Raw genomic sequence first — 12,869 nt, 5'->3', positions numbered from 1 at the left:
AAACTGGGTACATTTTCTTGTTAGGAGTGAGTAATCTTTACTTATCTATATACATACATTTAGGACTATTACTCAATGATCTTTAATACAAAAACAATTTAATGAAATAAATCTTTAATATATTTCATAATCTACAATACTACCTACTATAATGTAACTCAAAACAAATGTTCTCTGATCGGAATAGAGAAATATAAACTGACCATAATAACCCCGCGCGGTACGCTCGGAACCGCAGGAGTGATATGTGACCGATGTGGTCGGAGTTTTTCGATACCGACGAGGCTCGCATAGTAATGTAACTCGAGATCAACAGACCCTACCATTGATGCAGTAACGGAATAGACTCTAATTACATATTGAGTAATATTATGGAGATAAAGATACAGATTGCTGGACGTGCAAATATTTGAAAGAAATTTATTTATAGAAATATTTTTTAAATTTTAACAAAATAAGAATTTAGGAAAGCTTTAGTTACGCTACTATTCTCAGGGAAATCAGGGAAAAAACTGCGGGGTACATCTATTAAGATATACCTACCCACAAGAAATATTTAAATATATATATAAAGGTACTGTAGCATAAACTTTGGAGTTTTCGTCGTCTGGTTATAATTTGCCTTATTAAATTACTAGGCTAAATAGGTTACGAAGACGTTCACAGTTACAATTCACAATTCGAGTTCACCGACTTATTTATCTTTTTACAAGTGGCCAATTAGGGGTCTATAAACTTCCTTCGTCAATGCTTTATTGAATGAATGAACCAGCGAACCATTTAAATTCCGAGGATTACAAAAAACAAACCAACAAGGTCACGCCGACATTGAATGAAAAGAGGTTTTACGTCTTTAAAATTACGGGCTCAAGTAATTACATTTGAGAATTCGGGGGTTTTCTCTCAGGAAGTGACGTACACTTCCTATGACCGACCTTGTCAACATAACATAGCCTAAGGCCCGTGCCAGACATAGCACAAACCTTTGAACACATATTTGAACAAATTAATGTTTGACAACAGTGAAGAACGGATATTTGAGTATATGTTCAAAGCTTGCTTCAAATATTTGCACTTTGCCATTTGGTGTTGGTATTTCGAGCGCACATCAAAGCGCTCAAACTTCATATTTGCCTGCTACACATGCGCAAAGTCCAATTGCTAGGAGACCATGACATGATTGACAGGTTAAAAAATTTAAACAAATAAGTGTTCAAATGTGTGAAACGGGCCTAAATAAACTATTATGTGCGTCTAGGTTTTCAAAACTACTTGGCAAGGGAGCTACTTGCGATCTTAGTATTATTGCGAGGTTGTTAAAACTATCTCATCATCATCATCATCAACCCATTACTGTCCCACTGCTGGGCACGGGTCACCTCTCAGAATGAGAAGGATTAGGTCATAGTCCACCGCGCTGGCCAAGTGCGTATTGGTGGACTTCACATACCTTTTGAGATTTTTTTTAAATCTCTCAGGTATGCAGGTTTCCACACGATGTTTTCCTTCGCCGTTAAGCAAGTGATAATTATTTTGTAATACGCACTCAATTTTGAAAAATCAGAGGTGGCCTGGGATGTGAACCTCAGAACCGTCGAGAGGCCCAGTTTCTTAACCACTAGGCTATCACTGCTATCATATATTCTGTGCGTCTGGGTTTTCAAAACTATCAGGGAGCTACTTGCGATCTGAATATTATTGCTAGATTGTGAAAATTACCCAAGGAGTAGAAATTTTTAACGATTAGGTATATTCATCAATATTTTAACATAATTATTACATTTTAGTGATTCATTATGAATTATATTGACAGGTTACTTAAACACTTTTTAGGGTCATATTTTTATTAAATGAACGAAATAACTATCAATTATTTACCTGGGGAAATTGAAATATTACTGAAGAAGACAACAAATGTACGTAGACAATAGAACATAGCCGTTTTCGAAAACTGCCACATGCACACATCAGTCTGTTAGACTATACCTTGAAATCCTTATCCTTATTATAAATCCGAAAGTAACTCTGTCTGTCTGTCTGGTTGCCTCTTCTTCGCGCCTAAACCACTGAACCGATTTTAATGAAATTGTGTACAAAGGTAGTCTGAGACCCGAGAAAGGACATAGGATAGTAGATACGACTAAGATCGATTAATCGGAGAATCGATCTTTTGGACCAAAAAAATCGATTATTTTAATCGATATTAGTGAGAATTGAATCGTAAACTATGCATTTGACCAAGTGATGATCTTTAGCAAAGTTGTTGTCCATGAGCCCACGAAGGTTTCAGAGTTGGTACGACCAATTTTCGCCAGATGTCGCCACTACCATTCCAATGAAGGTACGAATTTTCAGTTTATTGTATGTTAGTATGTCATATTATTTTCTTTTAAACGCGGGCGAAGCCGCGGGCAAAACCTAGTCACTTATATGTAAAAAACGTTGAAATGAAGCTTTTTCGCCAAAAGCGAAAGTGGGCCGTGATAATAAATCATGTGAAGACGGCACACTATCTTCCATCTTTGTTACTCCACCACAAATGGGTGTGGAGTGACAGAGATGTAAGAAAGATGTGTAGGTCGGCTACGGGAATAAGTGCTAATTATGGTTGTGCTAACTGGACTAATGGGTGGACAAACTGAGCATGCACGTTGTAGTAGATGGCTTAAAGTGGCTTAACATAAGTTATCTATGAGTTTAAAAAATCTTTATCGTTCAAGTGCAACGAACTCATCTTGTAGCGATGACCTGCGTGGTAGAGCTCCCAGTATACCGATCCGACGCGCAGAAGGTTCCAGGTTCAATCCTCACCTAGACAGATACTTAAATGATGAATTTAGAATTACTTTATTTACTTTTCTGGGTCTGAGTTTTTGTTCATTGTCTTTGTGTCTGTTCATAGCACTCACGTCACATCGAATCCTCAGATAGGGTTTTTCACTGTACAAAAATATTAGGTATGTATTATTAAGCGTTGTTTTAAAAAGTCCGTGATTAGGTAATTCAATATTTCCAATGCCTTATCCTTATAATTTTCCACTACCGGCTTCGTTATAAACGGCCCTAACAACAGTAATTGTTTTGTATGCAAAATAATTTTGCATTTTCTCATAGTTCAAATGTTAATTTAGTGTTTAGAGAGCTTTCACATAGTTACGTCCTATTGAAATGTCCAGCTAGGCAGTCGATTATGTGACGCAGACAGTCGGCCATTCGACGTGCGGTATATGCATGTGACAGAAATACAATTTAGTATTAGTCTTATTTTTAAATTGTTTATGAAATGACATAGCTGTTTCTTGTAATTTATGAAACTATTTTTCAATAATGTTAAAGTATGATATTAAACAAGATAAAGCTATATTTATCTTGTTTAATATTTATCCTCCAAATAATAAGTAATGAGTACTGGAAGTGTATTGTTCAGACACATTATTGTTTATAAACATCAACAGTACTTACGAGCCAGCGTTACGCTATAATAAGGATAATATTTTCTCTATGATGCAAATTTTAAGAAATGTATTTTTTTTATTTATATTAAAATTTAATTATTTGAATATAATGTACTAAATGAACATAGTATTAAAATATTAATTTGTGCAAGTATTAAATTTAATAATATTTAACTGGCTGGAAAAACAAGTGCGGTATTTTCTTCTATTTTCTTCTTTTTGCGTTATTCGAATTACGACGCATCTTTTCTTCGGACAAATACGCAGTACGAAAATATAATATACAATAATTTAAATAAAAACAGGATAATAAACTCAGGTACGATACTGTTATTGTATATTGTCTTAATTTTAATGGTAAATTCATAATATTATAATTTAAATCTTAGTGCTGTTCTTAAATACTGATATTCCATGTTTACTTAATTTCAATGGCAAATTTAGTTTAATTATATTGAAATCTTAGTTTTGCTTTAATGTGTAAGACAATTTTTGTTTAATAAATTAGTCATAATAAATTAAAATATCTTTTTATTTTACAATCTTTTGTACTTAATCTATTACATACATATGTGGATGTACAGTCAGTTTCAAAAGTAGATGAACAGATTAAAGTTTCAAAAATACTGTATACAGAGTGATTTTTAATCTGTGGCGCGGTGAGGCGCGGTGCGGTGTGGCGGGAACAATTGAGTTTTGGCGGGAAACCAATTGTCAATTGTCAATGTTAAAAAGTATTTATGAAAATTTATCATCTTCCTCCAAATGTTTATTTTATTGTGATACACTCAAGAAATACAGCATTATAATACCTATAACAGATTATAACAGATAAATGTTCATAAATAGCTGAACACCCCTTGCATCATAATTAGATGAACATCGTAAAGTGTCAAAATTAGATGAACACTAACGCGTCAAAAGTAGCTGTAGCATTACCATGAGTTGGCATAGAAACGCCACTATAGAAACTGTAAATAGAAAACTATTGTCATTTTGCTAGTGCATAACATAACTACTATCGTTACGGTATTTCTTGACAACGTCTGTCAAATTAATGACTCATGGGACCGAATTTGTATGGCAATAGATCATAATGACATTCGCTAGCGATTTGATTTCGATAGGTTTTTTACGTATCGAGTTACGTCACTACGGATTTTAGTTCTACGAGTAACCACCAGAGGCGCTGTACAATTTTTCATACATTTATTTTACGCAGTCGCTAGCGAGTAATACTTTTGTAAACTCATGGTAGTCCTACTGAACACCGTATAGCTAACGTCACTAATATCATATGTCATTGTTCAGCCAATTTTGACACTGTACTGCTCATCTACTTATAAAACTTTACGACGTTCCTCTATTTTTGGAGCTGGCTGAACATGCAAATAAAATTTAAGTTTTCTATGACTTCCTAATATGAGTGGTAGAGTCACTATAATTCGACTGGGAGGTACCACTCCTATTTCCACCGGGACGCAAAACAGCGTTTCGGAAGGGTGTGGATCCAAGCTGACTTACATAAAATGCCACTATCTTAGTCGGTTGGCTATAGTTGGAACCTATTTACACATATTGGTCACAGATGTTCATGGAGAATGCTGGAATGCAAGCTCGTTTTGTACACCAATGTTATAAAAAAAAAGTTTACAATATTGTCATATTGTAAATTTTTTTTCGACTTCTCAGTTTTTATTTAAACAACCCAAAAAGAAAATCCATTCATAAATGTGAACCATTGTTGATACGATACTGGCACATTGTTCATGGGAATACGATCAATTAAATTTGACTAATGATTCGAGCTTTGAATTCAATAATATCATTTCATCAGTGGTCCAATAAAATTTATAGATATCACTAATGTAAGCGAAACCTCTGCCTACGCTCCCTTCACTAGTTATGCCTAGCCTCGGTAACTAGTCGTGTAGACAAACAAACACAGATGCAATCAAACTATTATATACGGAAGGGTGGAGTAAAACAAGCAATTTATGTTTATGCTCTGAAGAGCACACATACATCCAATGCGTTTAAAAAAATGTCGTCTGCATCTTTTTAAACATTTTCTTTTATTGACGATTACATTTAACTAGTTACCTACTACTTTCATTAGTGTAGTTGAACTACAAGCTTTTTAATTTACTCGTAAATACTAACTGATTACTCTACTTTTAATTGTACCTTATACTATACATTATTTAATTAATGTGCGATTTGAACACATTTAAATTTTTTAAGAATATTACGCCTATTTTAAAATAATGAATTACTTGAAAAAAAATGCCTTAAAAATGCCTACTGAAGATATAAATTAGGATCTTTTTTCCGTACTAGAGAGATTAAACTTCAATCTTTGGTAGACAGACCAGTTGACTAAAAGACTCTATTTTTTAATTCAAAAGAGGAGACTTCTGTAATCCCTTTAAGACTAATATTAAAAATATAAAAGCAATTTTAATATCGCTTAACATAGAGTTAGGCAAGGCAACAAATATAAGGTACTACTAACGTTAGCACAACTGCCTACGCACCCTTCACCAGAAACGTTGCACTAACCTGCTGCGTGAAGGACGAACGATTGATTCTATGAAATGGTGCATAACCTCTTTGATTAATTATATTTTTATTTATATACTACAGAAGTAACAAACGAGAAATCCACCTAATTGTAAGTAGGTGTTGCCATTGAAGCCAAGTGAAGCCATTCATGGACTTCTGTAATCAACAGCGTTACCCTGAAGATAATATTGGACTAATACTAGTGGACAAGTAGATACAAATCGTGATCGATCTCCAGATTAGAAAGGCACACAGGAATAGGTAATAGCTATTAAGCCTCGTCGGTGTCTTTGAAGGATTAAACTTCACTTAGACAATGTTGCTACTAATTCAATGCAAGTGGATTATCCGAGCAGTTCATTTACAGATATATGACTATCAGCGTGTTTTACGTGCGCTAGATAAATACAAAGACCGGTACACAAATCCAGGAATCGAACCCCGAACCTTCTGTATGTTAGACCTGTACAGCGACCTCGTCGCTACGCTAGTCGACATAGCCTTTTTCAATTTTTGATCAATTTGTAATCTAATGTTAAGGCTGATAGTAAAATAACAATAATGATAACTAAATGCAATAACATAAAACACTTTAGTACTAGAAAGTTACATCAGTCAGCACTCATAATTCTAACTGGTAGCGGCTAGAACAATACAAAGTACAGTAAGTAAGCTGTACAGTTAGGAGCATGAAACCAAACGCAATTCTCGATCCGTATTAATTTGTAGCACAAATTGCAATCAGGATATGAATGGTACATAAAGCTGGCTTATAGACAGCGCTGTCGGTAATTAGGCGAGTGGTCAGTGGACAACGGGCCGGCGCCGAGCAGGACGTTACACCGTTTTATTGTAAACTAGCTTTGATCCGTCGCTTTGCTTGCGATCAGAGGTTTTTATCTATATCTCGGTAGTTTCGGGATAAAAGGTACCGTATATGAGACGAGATACCTATCTGGAGGCACGGCAGTGCCTCCGCCAAGTCGAGCCAAAAAAAGTATACTTTTCTGAACACCTGACAACATACATGACAAACAAATAAACTTACATTCGCACTTATACATTTAGTTAGGTTAGCATTAGGATTATGTTGTAATTTTGGAAGTAGATTCGTTAAGTTTTTTTTTTTATAAAAAAAATACGTAGCATCTTATAGTCACTGCCTTCCATGGAAATCTACCTGAATGTGTGGAAATCTACCTAATTTTAAACAAAGATGCGATGAATTTAAATATAGAAAGGTATTTCTGCGAAATAAGTCGTCATGTCTCAAGTGGAACCAACGTTACACCTATTTCTGCCTTACAATAGTGTCAAGGACTATAGTTAGACAAGTCAAGTGCAGATGACATGCAAGTTTTCTTCATGTTTCAAGGAAATAAATAAATAATGAATTTCTAAAAAAGGTTTTAAAGCGGGAAACTATAGCAAAAAAGTACGTAATTTAAGAGTCAAGCCCCGGACCGGACACCCAGTGGTATCATTCAATGCAGTGAACTATGACTTCTCTGTACGCTCAAAAAGACCTTAAATAATCTTTAATTCTAATCAATCTACTTCATACATTATGTAGGTTTCCTACTCTTTCTACATTCTTAGGAATTACGAGTACTCGGCCTGCAGTGGCGCCAACTCTACATAATGTGTCTATTATTGTAATTGCGATATCTACTGCATTGTTTTTCCGCGCAATCCCAGTTTATTATTGTAAGATTTTTACTAAATTCTATAGAAACTGCGGACAATAGATATGTAGCTGTACCAATCAAAAATTGTGGGAATTCTTCTAAAATTAGTGAATCTCAAGTTCTAACTCTAAGGTCTACTACGCCTCATATTAGTATCTCTACCTTACCCTTGAAAACAATAATTGTAAAGGATGCAAATTTGCACACATATTTAGTTTTTTCCACCGCCTCTTCACCGCGAAGCACCTTCCGAGGCGGTGATAGATTGTTGACACTGAAAAAGAGTTAATAATAATATAATACTTTATTGCCTCAATATACAATAAAATAAGAAAAGGGAAAGATTTACAAAAAAAAAAGAAACAAACATAAGATTGTAGAGGCAAAAGGAGGTGGCTCAGCGTTTGCTGACACAGAGTCAGGGTTCCGTGCAGCGCTGTTTTTCAGTCACATCCTTGTCCCTCAGATGTTAAGCGTGAATAAGTGGCCGCCGCCTTTTCAAATACAGTTTCCACGCAATTCTATATTAGTTCTATATGAAGCAATTTGGAATAAATCAGATTTGAATTTGAAAACAAAACAAGGTAGACAAAGGACAAGTTATTGGCAGTGGTTTTGCAGTGGAACGAAAGACTTCTTTTACTTTAAAGTTTAATGATTAAGTTCAATCATTTTAAAGACAACTAATTTCCTAAAAACGTATCGTGTCATTTTAAATCCAAATTTGGCAAATGTTGTCGCGCAGTCCGCCTGCGCCGGCGCCGACCGCGACATAATGCGGCCGGTATTGTAATTGCCACCCAATATCGTACCTGGGGGTCTACTACCATCTCTTAAAACAATATTATTTTAATCATTCATTGAAATTTCGTACCACGACCTAGATAAAATAAGATTGTTTTTATAATGTTACAATAAGCAGTTTTGTATGTTGTCAGTCGGAATTATTAATTTTTTTTCAGGAAATTTAACTTATTAAGCAAAATATGACAATTTCAGTTGGTTTTAGATAAGCGAAAAATGAATAAGGGTTTAAGTTGGTTCAACTGCGTATAACGAAGCACAATCAAGATCATGATGCGAAAGAAATGACACTAGTTTAATAGAATGACAAATTGCTCATTGTTTTACATCGCTCGGCAGGAATAAAACAATACTGTTTTAAGGAGGTCGTGGTACAACGAAATAATGTTGATACAATATTGAAATAAAACTTTCCTGAACTATAATGGTTTTGAAAGATGGTGGTAGGCCCCCTGCGCTGTTTCCACAATCTCAGCTGTATTTGCATAACATCTACATTTGGACTACTTTTTCTTCCGTAATTTATATGATACCGCGTGCTGGAGATAGGCCGGAGATTTTAATGTATCCCTATCTATTATTTCTATCTAAAATCATAAATATAATTGAAATGTCTCTTAGTAACATCAAAATGTCTGTTTTATTTGCTACTGTGTAAAATTCGCTCTTGTCGTGAATGGCTCAAAATTTGCCTACTTTTACTGTAAGTATATTAATGGGTTCAATTGGTAAATATTTAAGCATATCCAATCCCGCATTTTTCACTAGGGTAGAGTTAAGCCTTAACCTTCTTTGTTATAAGTAGGTACCTATAGATAGATGACGCATGTAATAGTTGCCAAACAGACAAAAAATATATATTTATATCACGGCGTGCGTAAATTGACGTTTTACGCACGCTTCGCGTGCGTAAAACCCCCATTTCCGACCCCGTAATATAAAATTTTATACAACACGCGGACGAAAAATGTTTTTCTGACTCGTGTGATTGCAGTCCTCGCCTGCGGCTCGGCCTGCAAACTCACACTTGTCAGAAAAAAATTTTATATCACGGCGTGCGTAAATGGACGTTTTACGCACGCTTCGCGTGCGCAAAACCCCCATTTCCGACCCCGTAATATAAAATTTTATACAACACGCGGACGAAAAATGTTTTTCTGACTCGTGTGATTGCAGTCCTCGCCTGCGGCTCGGCCTGCAAACTCACACTTGTCAGAAAAAAATTTTTCGTCCTCGTATTGTAATGTACTATTTCGTCCTCGTATTGTAATGTACTATTATAGCACTCTGTGACCTAAACCCGCATTTTAACTACGCATTTCTGTGTCCAAAGTAGCCAATTTTTACACCGTACGAATATTAATACACTACCCTCACAGTTGTAAAAAATAAACATAGCTATGAACGTTTCATACTTTTAAATTCCATTTAAAAATTAAAAGTGAGTAATGAGTATTTTGTTTAAAGCTATAATTATTTTAATATTTTATTTTGGACGTATTTATAAATGTTTTTGCCATTGTGTACATACTAAGCAATAGCATCACTATAAGACTAATTGGGCTTTATCGAATTTTATTGTTTGTTTTGACTGTGTATTTTCGTTACACACCATAGTAGGAGATATTTAAATTAGGAATAGTTATCAAAATTAGCCATAATACTACTCCAGTAGAATCTCGACTAAGCGACCTATTTGTTGTCGTATTTGTGGCATTCGGATTATCGAAAATTTGGATAATTGAGTTTATGAAGAAAAGCTATTTAAACCGATTTAGGAAGGTGATGTTTTTCGACTATATGTTTGTTACGTATGTATTTTTCATTCTTTGGCAAACTCAAACGACTTCATTAATTTTGATACATGATGTGTCGCTGAATTCGTCTAAATTGTGGCGATAACATAGGTTATATTTTTAGCAATCGGGTTTTTGTTTTTTATAGTAACTTTCCGGAATTTAAATGCACAAGTCACACAAAATGTGGCTGATCTGTAAGGGTTATTACAAAGTTACTTGTTCACGTTTCACAATCCGAACAAACGCGAATATTTATAACTAAGGTCCGGATAATCGATTTTCTACTGTATCACTAGTATTAGTTATGTATTAGTACATTATGTGATTGCTTATCATAGGTTTCTTTAATACGCCTGTATGTAGCCTAAATGGCTTGATAGATTTCGACGTACGTGTGGTGTTAGATTTGTCTTTATCACAAGTGCAGAATAATTACTAATTTTTCTAAATTTCAATGGTTTTGGTTGTGTCACATTTTTATTGCTTTTTTAGTTCATAATTTTTAGTTTTAATCATTTATAAGTTTCAAAATAATTATCATATTTTTTCATATTTCTTCACAAGTATAAGCGGGTTTATGTCACACGAGCTATAAAATAGTATACGATACTTGTGACAAAAGTAGCCTATTATCTGCACAGCGTTTAGCACCCTCGCTGCGCTCGGGCGCTAACTTCACGCCGTGCAAAAATAGGCTACTTTGGCCGAGCGTATCGTAATGTACTATTTTATTATTTAAATAGATTTGAAGATACTAGAACCCTTTTTAGTTCGACTCCGTAAGCACCAACGCTACACCTATTTCTGCCTAATAACAGCAGTGTTAGGCGCTGCTGTGTTCCGGTTTGAAGGGTGTGGTAAGAGACAGACTTTTCCGAGGCGTTCCAGCTTAGTCCTCAGGGGTAGCGGCGCATCTGTGGCCGACCTCAGGTAGGAATATCTAATCCTATCTGGGGTTGATTACAGATGTCCACGGGCGGTAGTAGCCACTTATAGGTGGACTGCATGCTCGGCTGCTACTCTTATATTATAAAAAAAATGTTAAAAAGTGCTGTTCTCCGATTTGATCGGAGTGGTGGTTTGCTACTTCAAAATTATAAAAATGAAAAAAACATATAAAAACAAATAAAAACATGGCACTTAATTTTTTACTTGTTCAAAAGATCCCCACTTGGTGCGCTAACATCGCCTGTCGCAACAACATTCTTCATTGTTTAACCACCATACACCATTACTCGAATACTTCAACGCCTTTAAACCTGCCTACCTAATAACTAAACTGGAATTAGAATAAACTTCATTTGCATAAGAAGGACAAACCAGTCTATTAATAGAACAACCTGAGCAAGTTAACGTAGTGTTACAACTAAACACCTAGATTGTTAACTGCTGACGGGATTCTATCTAGCCAATCAAACATTACTAAGTCTATGTAAGGACTTCTTACACAGACTTTTAATTTAAACTTAGATTTCTTAGCATGGCAAATGCAAAAAAAAAAAAAAAATTTTTTCTAAATTTTGTAATAATGGTAAGGTAGGCAACCTTAGATCAAATACATGCATCGCTGCCTAATCCATGACACCGAATATTGCTTAGCCTTGGATCGCCTTTTTCGGAAGGGGAACAGTATTTTTAAATCACTATTATAGACAAAAGTATGTGTAGTAGCCCTACTCCCACGCAGTTTAATAGCATAGACCCAATAACATAGAGGTAATTCCCGAAATAATTTTACTTAAGTTTGTCACCATTTCCAACCAGTAGAAAACACACTACTGTAACTATAAATCAATAACAAATGAATTGGTAATGTCGCTGAAGTCTTAACTAATAATACCTAAAGCATGTAAATCTTAGGGCTATCATCATCAGACTACGCCCCATCGACAGATACGGCATTTATATCAAACGTTATGCTCTAAGCTAACCATAATTGAATATTCCGTTTCGCCACGAAGGTCTATTGCGAATGACAGCTGCAATTGGATTCCAAGGATTGAATAATCTACCTGTATAACAGGTAAACACATGTAATTATTGCACACATACAAACATTCGTAATTGTGTTCGTCACAAACATTCCTCTTGCATATGATTATGCAAAATTATGCGATTAATGAAGATATATACAAAATTTTACGCCTGCATGACTCATAATATTTTGGTACTCCGCACTTTAGTACGTAATAATTAATCTATAATTATAATAGATGCAATTTTTAGGGTTAATGTTCTCAGATGCATTAATTAATCATTTACCTTGCATACGAAAGGTTTATTGCACGTAAGTCATTGACCGGTACGAAATTATTTCGAAGTAAAACATTAAAAATACGTAAATAAATGTTTGAATAAAAAAATCATAGCGTTTATTACGGTTACGTACAGCTAATGTTTTTTTCGAAAATGTAGCTTACTCCCGTGATACACAATCTTGAGGTGTACCTAATATGATTTCCATCCATCCATCATCCATTTCTAAGGTGGTAGAACCCTTTGTGGTTCGACTCCGGCGGCACCACCGCCACACCTATTTCTACCTAATAACAGCAGAG

The sequence above is a fragment of the Epargyreus clarus genome, unplaced genomic scaffold (genome assembly GCF_041222505.1).
Source record: "Epargyreus clarus isolate Ecla_fem2 unplaced genomic scaffold, WU_Ecla_fem_2.2 ptg000010l, whole genome shotgun sequence".
Taxonomy (NCBI): domain Eukaryota; kingdom Metazoa; phylum Arthropoda; class Insecta; order Lepidoptera; family Hesperiidae; genus Epargyreus; species Epargyreus clarus.
Note: the sequence above shows the minus strand (reverse complement) of the source record.